Source organism: Tamandua tetradactyla, chromosome 4, assembly GCF_023851605.1.
Source record: "Tamandua tetradactyla isolate mTamTet1 chromosome 4, mTamTet1.pri, whole genome shotgun sequence".
Classification (NCBI taxonomy): Eukaryota; Metazoa; Chordata; class Mammalia; order Pilosa; family Myrmecophagidae; genus Tamandua; species Tamandua tetradactyla.
The window spans coordinates 65,886,228-65,900,489 of NC_135330.1; the positions used below are offsets into that span (position 1 = coordinate 65,886,228).

Consider the following 14,262-nt stretch of genomic DNA (forward strand, 5'->3'; position numbering starts at 1 on the left):
TTCATCAGACTTCAAGCTTCTGTGGTCCATTGGGCAATGAGGGACCTCTGAGTCCCATCACCACAGTATGGGAAAGTCCTCTATCTTTGCAGTCCAGCTGCAGACATAGAAGTAATCCAGAGCATTGCTTCAGGCTATTTATGAAGCAAGCAGCCTCCTCCGTGGTCCTGTGCTCTGTTTCATATTGGAAGAGCCTTTGTGCTGGGCTTCTCTTAGACTGAGGCTTTCACCTACTCCTTGGAGAGTGCTGCCATCCTTGTAATATTCTTGATCGCCCCACATCTATCTAGATGTTTCCATAGTGTTTCCTTTAACCTAAACCTACAGCATTTTCTGCAAACTTCCTTTATGACCTCGTTCTCTTTGCATCATAGGTATTTATGTTTCTGTCCCTCCACCTAAAGAGTGAGCACCTCCAGGGTGGTTACTGTGTAATATTTTTCCTTCCACTGTTCAATCTGGCCCGGAGCTTGGCATCCAACAAGCACTGGATAAGTGTATGTTGAATCAAATTTAATAATGCAAGTTAAAAAAGAGAAGTGCTTTAAAAGAGGTGTTGGAGGGGAAAGACCATTTTATGGTTGGGGGGTATGGAAAGGTTTCTGAAGAAAGTGACATCGGAGGGTTTTGAATGATGGAAAGAGAAAAGTATGGTGCGTGGGGGTGAGGGGTGAACCGAGGGACTATCATGAGTTTAGGCACAAAAACAGGAAAGCACAGAGTATTCAGTTGTTCTGTTTCAGAGTAAGGAATCATTTCTTGAACTTAGTTTTGTGCCTTGAACATAAATAGTGCTGAAAGTTAACTGCCTTGAGTAGAGTAAAATCATCTTCTGCCTTTCCAGGCAGGCAGATCAGGAGAGGGGGATGCCCAGGAGTCGTGGGAGACTTTAGGTCAGAAAGAAAAATTCCCTTTCTTTGGTACAGACACTTCAAAGATTACAGGCTATTTTAGTTTCCTAACTGCTAGAACAACTACTGTACAATGGGTTGGTCCAAACAACGGGAATTTATTGGCTCACACTTTGAGGTGGAGTGTGATGCCTGAATTGCGGCATCAGCCAGATGATGGTTTCTTCCTGAAGACTGTGGCATTGCGGGGCTGGCCGCCAGTGATCCTTGGTCCTTGGCTTTTTGGTCACATGGCAATCACATGGTAGCCTCTCCTTGCTTCTCCCTCCCTCTGAACTTCTACTCTGCCTATAAAGAACAGTATTTAATCCAGTAATCTGGATTAAAGCCAAATTGATTCAGTGGGGCCACACCTCAATTAAAGTAACATCTTGAAGAATTCTTATTTACAATGGGTCCACACGCACCAGAATGTGAACTGAGACCCAGAACGTGTCTAAACTGTGCTCCCCAATTCAATTTACCACATTGGATTTGATACCCTTTATCAGTCAAGGTCCCTGCAGGGAATAAATGACATACCCAGACAAGGTAATTGAAAAGTATTTAAGGGAGGAACTATCGACAAAGATATGGGCTGTTAAAGGAAATCAGCAAAGGGTGGTTAGGCACCTCTGGGCTAGCAAAGAACCACCTTTAGTCCTAAAGGTACAAGGGGAGGAGGGGGCTGCCTATCAGGAACTCTGCCTCTTCTAGAGGCACAGCCAAACTGTGTGCATGTGTATGCACATGTGTGTACACGTTTGCATGTAGGACATAGTAGGAAAGTGATAAACTCTCCAACCTCTTTCTCCTCCAGTCCTCTGGGGTCTCCGGCCATTTCCTCCATTGGCAAAACCCAGCTGGCAGCCTCCAGGGTAGAGACCAGCATCTGAAAGTCCCGAGAGTGGCTCTGCAGGCACAAACTACAGAATATCTAGTGTATACCCTTCCTCTCACGTAATTCTTCCAACAGCCCTAAAGGGATGGTTTTTTGTTTTATTTTTGCTTTCTTCAAAAAATTTTTATTGATAAAGCCAAACAATATGCAAACATGAACATTCTTAACGTACGAACATTCCGTATTTGGTGTACGATCAATGGCTCACAATATGTAGAAGGATGGTTGTAAATATTAATACCTGCTTTTTATTGTTGAGGAAAATAATGCCTAAGAGATGAACTAGCTCAGGATCAAAAGCTATACAAGGAAGACATGGGTCTTTACTGCATATAGTTGTTCTTCATATGTGTATGTGGGGGATGGGTTGGGAGATAGGTTGTGGGGACAAGATAGGTTTGGAGACACACAGTCTGGACCCCTCACAGACCACCCCAAAGTGGAATCCCTCTAGGGCACCCAGAAATCTAAGGCTGGCCTTTGTGGCTTAGGAACTTGGCCTTTGGGCTTGGATGCCACTAGGGCTCCAGGTCCAAGGAAAGGAGATGGTGGTGGCAGGGAACAGTGAGCCAGAGCAGACATTCTCAAACCTTTTGGTCTCAGGAATTTTTTACACTCTTAAAAGATTACTGAGGCCTCCAAAGAGCTTTTGTTTATGTGGGTTCTATGTATCAGTATTTCCTATATTGGAAATTAAAACAGAAATGTGAACAACTGCATCAATTTATTTTTAAAATAATAATAAACCTATTTCATGTTAATATAGAAACATTTTATGCAAAGTAATATCTTACAAAACAAATAATTAGGAGAAGAATGGCCTTATTTTACATTCTTGCAAACCTCTTTAATGTCTGACTTAATGGAAGGCAGCTGGATTCTCACATCTGTTTCTGCATTCAATCTGTGGTGATATGTTGTTTTGGTTGAAGTATGTGAAGCAAATCCAACCTCACCCAGATATGTAGTTAGAAAAGGTATTTTTAATAGCACTTAAAAATAATTGTAGCTCTTCCTCCTTGATACTACACTAAAACTCGATAAATCGTAGTTCCTTAAAGGTTATTTGCAATGTGGAAATTGAAAGCATATCAATGAACACTTTATTCTCTTATAAGAAAATATATCAGTGGTTCTTGTACTTCAAATAGTTCTATTACCCATGCATGATCTTGTAACATCATGCATGGGACATTTGGAAAATATTACTTCACTGAGTTATGTAAATCCTCCAAATGTTGACACGTTTCATTATGCAAGATTTTAAAAATTGTGTTTGTTAGCTGACCTCATCAGAAAAGATTTTAAGTGTTGGGAAGCTGTCAGATTCATGGTGGTGGATATAAGTTTTCCAAATTCTAATTTTCACATAAACACTCACATTTTATTGCTGGCCACAAATTCTGTTAATTGTTTTCCTTGAAGTGACAAGCTCACTTTATTCACTTTCAAAGAAATTTCTGCCCATAATGCAAGTCTGATTAGCCATAGCTTATCCGTTGTTCTTTAAGTAAAAACGGTGTTTCCTGAAAGGAGTGGCTAGTTCAGCTCACCACTCCAACAATCATACAAGTGCTTTTCCCTTGAGATGAGTGTCTGCTTTTAATATACAACGGAAGTGCTTAACGTGTACTTCTCATTTTGTCACATGGAATATTAAACAGATGTGTACGCAATGATTTAATAAAATTCATTAGTTCAACCGCTTCCTAAAGGACATTCATAAGTGGCCTTACTTTTTTTTTAAACCATGAACATGTGCTGGAGGAAAATACAGTGACTACGTGGACAGTTGGATGCCCTTGCCTCAGCTCATGAGGGTGTCAGCAGCTTTACCCACCATGCCTTTGCACCTTCGGTGCAGGTGTCAATGCAGAGAAAAAGACAAATAATGTCTTAATAGTATCATAAAATTATTACGACCTTGTGGATCCCTTAAAAGTGTCTTAGGGAGCCCCAGGGGCCCACAGACCACATTTTGAGAAGTGCCTCAATAGAGAATCAGGAATGGATGGTAATGAGGCCTGGGAAGGCATAGCCTCTCCTCCGGGAAGGGCTGCTTCCGACTTCTTCCCCACCCCTTTCCCAGCGGCTGAGCCTAAGCGGCCCACACACCCTCTCAGACCACAGCATCCAGGAGAGTTGGGAAATGGTGGATGGGAGTGGGACTGAGTCAGGGTGGTGTGTGTGGTAGGTTGGACCACCCCAACCTGAAGCTTCAGAAGTTTCTCCAAGTTAGAGGCCACAGCCCCGGAAGGGAGTGGGGACTGAACATTAAGGAGAGATTGTTTAGGGGAACACTTGCTAAGAGAAGGAGACCAGAAGCACCATTGGGCGGCTGTCTTAATAAAACCCTCCAAGGGGGCAACTGGCTGTGGGTGTGCTGAGCTGGCTCTGGGCTCTGGCACTGCCTGGTCCAAGATTCTCAGCCCACGGTCTCCCTGGAGGCTTCTGGCTCATAATAATTCTTCACTCTAGGTGGATAGCAGGGAAGATTCTCCAAGTGGAGGAAGTAATTCTCCAGTCTAGGCACCCAGATAGGAAGAGGAGTTAGGAATTCTTGGGGTTTTTTTTTCTGCATGGGCAGGCACCGGGAATTGAACCTGGGTCTCCAGCATGGCAGGCGAGAGAACTCTGCCTGCTGAGCCACCGTGGCCTCCCTATGGAGTCAGGAATTCATTTTGTGGATCTGGATTGGTTCTGTTTTAATTTAACACTCTATACAATATTACTTGTTTCTGAAGCATAGTCCTCATGTATCTTACCCTAATTGACTATTAGGTTTGATGACTCATAATTCCCATCCCCCAACTTTTGTTTGCTCTATTTCCCCTGCCTTCTACCAGAAATTCCTGACACTCTCCTCCTCCACCTCAGTGCCAATCCACTTCTCTCTACGTTAAAACTTGGCTCAAAATTTGCCTCCTCCAGAGATCTTTCTCTACTAGAGCTGTCCTTGGCCCTCCCCTATGGAAACCATTCTCTGATTCATTTCTACTTTGCTCAGTGCTCATAATAAGTAAAGCTACCATCTTTGAGCACCACTATGTGCTTGCCCCTTTGCCAAGTGTCTTGCATATATTGTTTTTAATGCTTACAATAGGAGTCATTCTTTATGCCTCTCTTTCCCCCGGCTCTAACCTCTAATCCATCAACGTGGCTTCCTTGTTCTGCCCCCAGTCCATAACCTGAATCCATTCTCTTCTCTCTATCTCCACTGTCACTGTCTATCTCACTGTTGGACCCTTGTCCAAGCTATTGTCATCTCCTGCCTGCAGAGCTTCTTTCTGGTCTCCCATTCCCATCCCTCCACTAGAATATAAATTCCATGAGAATAGACTTTGAATATGGTATCCAGCACTCTGTCATCAATGGCTAGTACAGTGCCTGGCTTACAGTATCTTTTTAATATACATATTTTTTAGAGATTAAATGAATGGAAGGAATGATTAATAAATGAAAGAATATAGCCATTAAAGATATCGAGGTTTAGGTAATGTGCTGATATTTCCAGGATCTCACAGTGAGAAGGGGTTACATTCAGATTCTGCCACATTTGAGGGACACTAAAGCCTCTGCTCTGTCGCATTTTACCTATATCCTATTTCTTCCTTTTTTTACAATGGTGGGGACTTAAATACATTGTCGTTGTCTTGGTTTGCTTAGTGTCATGGACTTCAGAGAGACACCTGCTTGCCCAAAGGTAGTATTGCGTACATTCTACGTATGTGTATTTTTGATTATCCTACTTTGATGGTATGCTCATTGAGGAAAGGAATGATGGCAAATACTCACATAGGTACATATACCCCAGAATTTCCATGATTTCGAGTTAGGAGACTTGGGTTCTAGAATAGGATCCCTTGTAATTAGTTAATGCAGTCCTTTTAATGAGTAACTCTACTTCTCTGCACCTAATTTCCTAATTGGTAAATTGGGACAGAAAATGTCCTTATCCATCAGCTGGTGAAGCCACAGGAAAGTGGAAGGTTGTAGTTTGGGCTGGGGTGGTGGCAGTGAAGTTGAAGAGAAATGAATGGGCTCAAGATAGGTATTGGAGTCTGAGTTGACGGGGGCTTGCCAATCAACCATCAGGGTTCCCAGCTGGGGAACCACAGGGCTGACCTGCAGGCCAGGATGAAATGCCCCCTCCAATATCTGCTCTCCAGTGCACACGGGCTGTGCACTTTTGTTTCAAGGTGTTAGAGTCGCTGGTGCTGCCGCACTCTATTCTATAAATAAAACCTTGATGTCGCTTTTGGTTTCCCCTTTCAGTTTATTTCTCAAAAGGTGGGTGCTTCTTCCTGTGGAAGGTCTCTCTCTTCCATTTGGCCCTCCCTTTCCTTCTCTAGTCCTTTCTCTGTTCCCGACCTTCCCCGCCTCCATCTTCATCGGAGGAGTCTATTAAAGCTGCAGGACTGACATGCTGCTCTCTGCGCAGGCCTTACAAGCGCTCCCCATCCCCTGTGGACACAGTTCAGACTTTTAAGCTTGGCTTTCAGCTTCCGGCATTCAATCCTAGTCTTCCTTTCCTGCCTTAACTGCTGCTTTTCTCCTCAAATACTTCTACCTTCATAACAGGCCCTGTCTTTGGAATCTTAGAATCTTCACTCTGGAAGATTGCCCTGAATGGTATTTAATCCAACTTCTCACCTCCATTGGTTTGCTAAAGTGGTTGGAATGCAACATACAAGAAATGGAGTGGCTTTTCAAAAGGGAGTTTATTAAGTTACAAATTTACAGTTCTAAGGCTATAAAAATGCCCAAACTAAGGCATCCAGGAAAAGATACACTGGCTCAAGAAAGGCTAATGGGTCTGAAATACCTCTGTCAGCTGGGAAGGCATATGGCTGGCATCTGCTGGGGTATTTGGCTTCTCCTTTCAAACAGCTTCCCCGGGGGTATTTTCTTTCTTCATCTCCAATTGTCTCCACCTGTGTCAGCTCTCTAGCTTTTCCCAAAGTGGTCCCCTCTTAAAGGACTCCAGTAGCAACCCTACCCTGAATGGGTGGAGACACATCTCCAGGGAAACCACCTAATCAAAGAGTCCCACCCACAATTGGATGAGTCACATCTCTAGGGAAGCAATTTAATAAAAATGATCCCACCCAACAATATCAAATGAGGATTAAAGAACATGATTTTTCTTGGGTACACAACAGTTTCAAAATGGCATATCCCCCAATTCAGTTGTTCCTTCTAGAATCATCTCTGGTAAAATTGTTTCCTCTGGATTGAAATAGTCTTCAGAGCATTACTTGTCCAAGGAGGCATCAATTTTCTGCTCACTTTGGGCTTGTATATCACCACCTCCTCCACTCTAATTCCTAACATCAGCTCCTCCCCACCCTTCAAGGTTCCATTCAAATCTCACCTCCTCCATGTGCCTTGCTCAGCCATCCAGCCTTGAATGTTCTTTCTTTCTTCTCTAGTCCCCTGGTGTGGTAGCTAACAACCACAGCTTTGCCATCCGACAGACCTGCATTTAAATCTCAGCTCTGTTAACATTCTAACTTGGGTAAGATGCCTAACCTTCAGGAGTGTCAGACTTCTTATATTAAAATGTGATGACATTATCTTCTTTTTATGATTTTTACAGGCACTCAATGAGATAAGGTACGTGAAGTGGTTGGTGAGCATGCCTGACAACTAATAAGTGCTTAATGCATGCCTGGAAGTTACTAGAGTCACACAGGCATCAGTTACCAGGTATTGCTTTCTCTTGTCAGTTCCTTTTTTTACTTTTTAAAAAATCTATAGCAGTTCTATCTCCATAACTCATGATTCTCTGGGGGGCAGGGACTTGAAGCTGGTAAACAATCTGGAACGCTCTTCTGATTGATGTGGAAATTGTGTGAGTGAATGGTAAGTGGGAGTGTGTATGGTAAGTGCATGAGTGCACGCACACAGGCCCACCAGGGGGCACCAGAGAGGACGGAAAGAACTCTTTGTGGAATGGTTGGCAGGGTCGGCTTAAAAATATTGCCCCTGCTGGCAGCATCTGAATCAGTGGTGATAAGGGGGAAGCACAGGTGAAGGTTTTATGCACAGTTCCATATTCTGTGTTTGCTTGCTGCCACCCCCTCCCCATGCCAATCCCCTTCTACACACTACCCCCCTCGCTAGGGGTCAGGAATGCATGTGGAGTGTGTTAAGTGAGCTGGGAATTAGGGACCAAAGTGGAAGAGCAAAATAAGAAGTGTATACAACCTCAGGTTCTTTGTTCTGTCCAGCAATGTCTCCTGTTCCCACTCTGCACACACCCTGAAGAGTTTTCTGTGCCAGCCTAATCTGCCCATTCCTGCAGCCCAACAGAAGGGCTGTCCCCACTTGGCTTTTGCAAACCTGGCCTTGTGACAATGCCAGTTGCCTTCCCAGCGCCATCCTTCCTCCCCTCGCCATTGCCACTTTGCTTTGGCAGGTGTGAAATATTAATTGCCTCACTGGGGACTGGGCTCTTTCTGTCTGTCGTGTCTGACCGGAATAATATCATTCTCTCCTGCAAACAAAAGTACCGGGGAAGGGGGTGGGGGGCTGGGAGGGGGCTGCAGGGTGGGTGGGGGGAGCGTGTGTGGGAGGGGGTGTTGAGAGGGGCTTCTGCTTTTTTTCTTAATCACCTCTCGCCTGTTAATTAGGAGCCATACTTTGCTACATGCTGAGATATTTTGGTTAATTATGAAAGAGAAAAGGACAAATTTGTCACGTCTTTTGTTTTCGTTCCACGGAGTCTCCCGGTGACAGCGGTGTGAAGGCTGATGGACTGCTCAGGCGGCGGCGCCAGATGCTCACTGCACCCCCTCCGGGAGGGGTGGGCCGGGGAGGGGTCTGCAGTGCCGGGGATGGTGGGCTGGGGGCCCCCAGCAGCCTGCTGGGCATGGGGCCTGCCAGAGCTGGGTTCACGTGGGAGAGCCACAGTGGATGCCAGGGAGGACGGAGTGTCTCGGCAGGAACCCCGAGCCCCACCGAGGGGGAAGGGAGGAGGGTCGCATATTCATGAGCTGTCCTATCTGGGCTGTTGGACTTAAGCAAATAACCGACGAATCAAGGCTGAACTCGAGGATAGCAATCAGAGCAGACAGGAAGGCTTGCCGCCCTTCCCGAGCGAGCGGCCATTGAGCAGGCTGCGGGGGGATGTGGAAGGGGGCACGAGCCCTCTCTGCTGTTGCTCAGCTGACCAAGGCCTTGCGTCAGGTCTCAGCTTGTACATTATCCTCCAGATTGCTTTAGGGGCCCCACCTTTGAACTTTGTGGCTCTCTGAACTTGTACCCCTTGCAGCCCTTTGCACCTGGCCTTGGACTTGCCTGCTTCCCTGCCCTTCCCCTTGACAGCATCCCCGGGCAAGGCAGAGGGTCTGCCCATAATAGCCCCTTGATGCACATTTGTTGCATGTTGAAGGAGTTCCTTTGGGAAACAGGAAACACCTACAGCCCCGAACCAACCAAATAACCATACAACTGTGGACGGGCAGCTCCTGACTTATAAATGGGTTGAGTTCCAAAATTCATTTGAGTTAGTTGTCTGAAGCTTTTTCCCATAATAACAAGGATATCAGTGCTGGCAAGCTTCCCGGGCTGGGTGCCAAAAACCTATTTAAACCATAGTATAGATTAAGTACTGTGCATTTGCCGTGAAAAAATAGTAGAAAACAATACCCTTGCAAGGCTAGTAATTAAAAGAGAAATGTGATAGTATTGAATAAAAATAGGTTAAATTTTTCATTTTGAGTATTGGCGTTTGAGGAAAAATGTTTAGAAAAGGATGAGCGAATAGAGAGAGAGAGAGACAGAGACAGAGAGACTTGCGGAAAATCCAGACGGAAATTTGGAGCATTTTTAACTGTTTTAGAAGTCGATGGCACTAGTTCTTTATTATGTCTAATTTCTGTCCCAAACTCATGGTTGTTCACACCTCCCCATCCCCCTCCACCTTCCTGATTGCTTTATAATTAGGCCAACTTTTATTGGTCTCAATTGAGGGCATTAGTTTATTCATAAGTGTAACAAAAAGAGGGTGTAAAGGAACCCTGGGGTGCTTGGACAAGAAGTAGAGGAAGAGGGAGGGGAAAGGGTGTGTGTGGGAATGAGATTGCCTGGGGTGAAATTAAGGGAGTCGGGAGCAATGATAAAGAGAAGGAAGGCAGGATGGAGTTAGCAGCGGATATGGTCTCTCAAGGGGCCCTTGGAATGTGGGGCTGCCCAGGCAGCAGTCCCTGTGCCGGGCACCAGGGGGCACTGTTTTCCCGTGATAACAGAGGGCTGGTGGGTCAGCAGCCTTCAAGGAGTGGGAGGGTGGTGACAGTACCAAGTTAATACTGCAAAAAGTACTCTTGTTAGAAAGATCTAAATGAGTGATGGAGGTGACAAATGCTCTGAGATCCAAGGCAGGAAATGTGGGGCGGGGGATGGGGGGGATGGCCGCAGAGGCCAGCCTGGGAGTGGTCTTTGAAGCTGCTCAGGCCGATGGGCGGGAAGGGAGGGTGGCAGTGTCCACAGCCACCTGGGCCAACCTGAGCAAATTCCCGAGGCATCAGAGAGCCTGCTGGGTTTGGAGAAAGAAGTGTTGATTTTATGAAAGAAAGCAACATATATGGAGATGGTAAGGTGGGGAGGTTTTTTTAGAGAAGGGGTAGAAAGACGATGAGTTCTATTAAAAAAAAAACAAAACCGTCTCTTTTGAACTGAGTTTATATTTACAGAAAAGTTGCACACCTAGTACAGAGTTCCTGGACATCTTTCACCCAGCTTCCCCTAACCGTCACATCTTTAACAAAACTAAGGAATTGGTGTTGGTACAATCCTATTAACTAAACTGAAGACTATTCTAATTTTACTGGTTTTCCCACTAATGTCCTCCTGCTCTGGGGTCCCATCCAAAATACCCTGTTGCATTTAGTCATCACGTCCCCATGTCTCCTTCAATCTGTGCAGTCGCTCAGTCTTCCCTGGTTTTCATGAACCTGACAGTTTTGAGAATTGGTCATATATTTTGTAGAAATGTCCCTCAATATGAGATTGTCTGATATTTTCTCATAAATTGATGAGGTTATTATGGGTTTTGGGAAGACCACCACAGAGGAGACATGTCCTTTTCTTTTACCCTGTCAGGGGGCACATGATGTCAACGTGACAGGAAATATGCAGGCTCAGCCTAATTTTCTAGAACAACCTAGCATTCCTTTCTCACCTGGTAAACTGGAAAAGGTCTCCTGCTCTGGAGAAGCTGAACATCAGCAATGATTAAGATGGCATCTGCCAGGATTCTTCACTGAAAAGTTAGCATTTTCCTTTTAGCCCCTCTGGTTGTTAGAAGCAAGTCAAGTCCCACCCACACTCAAGGGGACAGAAATTAAGCTCCACCCCCTGGACGGAATAGTATTGGGGTAGATGGAATTACATAACCCAATTTAGACATGTCCTTAAACTTAATCCACATTCCCATGGGTGTGAGCCCATTGTAAATAGGACCGTTTAAAGATGTTATCTGAGTTAAAGTGTGCCCCAAAGGAATGAGCACGGGCCTTAATCTAGAATACCGGACTCCTTTATAACCAGGAGAAAATCAGACACAGCGAGAACCACGGGGAGGAGCTGGAAGCAGGAGGTCAGTGGGAACTCTAAAGAGAAAGGAGAGGACATTTTGCAACAGGAGGCAGAGAGGCAAGCCAAGGAACCCTAAGGGTTGTGGCGAGGCAAGCCTTCTAGCCTCTGTAACTGTGAGCCAGTGAATTCCTGTTGCATAGTATTTGTCACCACAGGCTGGCAAACTAAGACAAGCACCAAGGAATTTGTGAAGATATGTTAAAACCACCAAAGTGGGTGCATGGGTGGTTCAGTAGTAGAATGCTCGCCTTTCATGTAGGTGACCTGGGTTCGATTCCCGGACCATGCACCCCAAAAAAGCAAACCCACCAAAGTAATTAATATATATATTTGGGGAGATGCTTTGAGGCTATGCAAATATCCTGTTTGGAGGAGTTCATTACTGGATAATTATGCTATAACTATAGGACAGAGGACACATTTAGGAGGGAGACAGAGACACGGCACAAGAGCTCTGGAGGTCCCTAGGACTAGAGGTTTGCATGTGAGATACAGAGAGGTTAACTCTTTTGCCTGTGGTCAGTCACCCAATAACTTTTTGCCGGAGCCGGGTCTAGAAGTCTGTGTTGAGAACCTGGCCAGGGCATGATTGGTGAGGCTATGGTGACAGGGGAAGTGCTGGGCGAACTGATAGGGAGGAGGAAGATGCACTTAGCTGGGGCCTCTAATAAATAATTCTTAGCTGTCTTTTCAGTGAGGGAGTGCTCAGGAGCTAAGTGAGCTGTAAGAACTGAGTATGCCTTGTCCCATGGCCCTGGGAGTGACGGGAGTCAGGGCGGTTCCGTCTGGCTTTTTTAAGAGCCTTGCTTCTGAGCTGCAATGGAGCCTGCATCCCCGCTCACTCAGAACTGTCTGTTGGCAGCTTCCCTTTAGGGCTGCAACCAGAAACAGCTGAACTTGCCGGTCCACTGATTGGTGGTCTGTTTTGAATCAAACTCCTCCGCTCCACCTCCTGCCCCGAATCAGACAGGAGCTGGGGTTCACTTTAGCGCTGCTGGTGTATGAGGAGCAGCAAGTCCCAGCCATGAGACCCTGGAGGTTTTGCCGCTCCTGTTTTTCCCTCCACGTCTCAGTTTAAACTCAGCTGTGTGAATAAGGGGGCTGCTTCTGCAGAGCAGGGGTTTGGATCTTCTGCAGGGGGCCTCACAGTTAGTTAGGACCACCTTTCCCTGTTTCCCAGAGTCACCCTGGCCATTGTCCAGCCTTTGGGGGACAGGCTGGCTTGGTGGGATTCAAAGGGCATTATCCCAAATGGTTTCTAGGACTGATCAAGCCTGGACCAATTCCTGACTGGAATCACTTGTTGCTTTAGGTGCAATGGGGGCATTAAATGTCTGTGCACCGTCTCTTTCGGCATCTTCAGTATGGCTTTGATTTATTTAACTCCATTCACCTGAGACTTGAGTTGATCTCACCTCTTCCAAGACACTTTCCTTTGATTAATTAAATATCGAGCCAATTTTAATTTAACTAATTTAAACTCAGTGCTAAGCTGTCCTGTAAGTATTTTTGAGTAGTTTCAAATGTGAACACTCTGATTCCCTCTCTAGATATAAGCTTCTTGAGGGGAACTCCCGCCTTCCCCTGGGCAGACAGAGGGTGAGAACAGAAGATCTTATCTGGTCTCTAGTGATTCATCCTCTGGAAAGGTTGAAGACCTGGATCAAACTGCCAGGAATCTGGGATTACTTTGCCTGTTTTTCTGCCTGTGTATGTGTGGGCGGTGGGTTGGGAGGTGGGCAAAATCGCCTCTTGTGCTGATCTCTGTGGTTAGGCCTCTGAACTACGTAGCTTCTCCATTTCCAGAAGGAAATAGCAGGAGGCAGAATTACTCTTCTTCAACGGGGGGTTCAAGTAATGCTCCCACCCTGAGGGAATCCCCTCCCCCACGCCATCCCTCGCAGAGAACGGGCCCCGGTGCCTGGAATAAGGACAGACTTCTTCCATCTGTTCATACAGTGGGGAAAAGGCAGGCACTGGTTCTACCCAGGTCTTTTTTCCCCCTCCTTATTTGCATTCAGTAAGGACACATTCTAGAACATAACCTCCCTTTTTCATTCCAGGGATCTAATTGTTGTTTCTGTGTTTGTGAAAGATAAAGGATTAGCAAGAATGCTTTGCATTAAGGCACCATTTGTAAATGCTTTATAATTATTTATGAAATTATCCTGCATTTTATAGCATGGGAGATAATAACTTAAATTGATGTATTAAACATGCACAATCATTATTTTAACAATATTAAATGCACCTCTGTAGAATAATTATTCCATAAATACGAAGAAAGCATTCAGAAGTGGCACCTTAATTTAAGACATTACAGGATTCGTGACACCCAAATCCACGACCCTTTTTCTTAAAGACAGATGGAGTTTCTTATCTGGCTGCAGTGTTCCTCCTTCTTGAAGTGAAAATGAATTCTTAATTTAAAAAATATATTATCGAGGTAATTTTGGCAATGTGATGAAGCAATGGGAGAGGAGATAAGGAACAGCATTTCCAGGGACCGGAATAAATTGGACAAACCTTATCTTTTCTAGTCTCTACCCTCCCCTGGCCCAGAGTACTGGAAGTCTCCTGGTTTTGGGGTTTCCTGCAGGTCTCTAGGGAGGAGTCAGGGACTGACTGATGATGAAGATGCCTACATTTAATGCCAATTCTCCTCTAATGCAGGGGCTGTGGAGCTGTTTGAGCAAGGGAGACCCCAAAATTGAAAAATACACACCAGTAGGTCTCTGGAAAGAGAGGGGTAAATACAGGAGGAATTTGAAACTTGGCAAATAGGGGCAGGAAGAAAGGGGAGAGAGGTAAAACATGAGTCTCATTCTATTATTTGTGTGAAGCTCATTTGCTTTTTTCCCCCCGCTGGGG

General features: G+C 45.3%; 1 long non-coding RNA gene across 4 annotated transcripts in view; it reads left to right on the forward strand.

Moving 5' to 3' along the window:
- The window catches only part of LOC143680995 (uncharacterized), a 146,892-nt gene that overhangs the window by 100,922 nt on the left and 31,708 nt on the right, over positions 1-14,262 (forward strand). For 2 of the 4 annotated variants that reach the window (XR_013174286.1, XR_013174287.1), the window contains exons 1-2: positions 398-497; positions 7,391-7,500. This is a non-coding gene — a long non-coding RNA (uncharacterized LOC143680995). Of the gene's footprint in view, positions 1-397; positions 498-7,390; positions 7,501-14,262 lie in introns of those variants that run through there. The other 2 variants (XR_013174289.1, XR_013174288.1) reach the window with 1 other exon arrangement.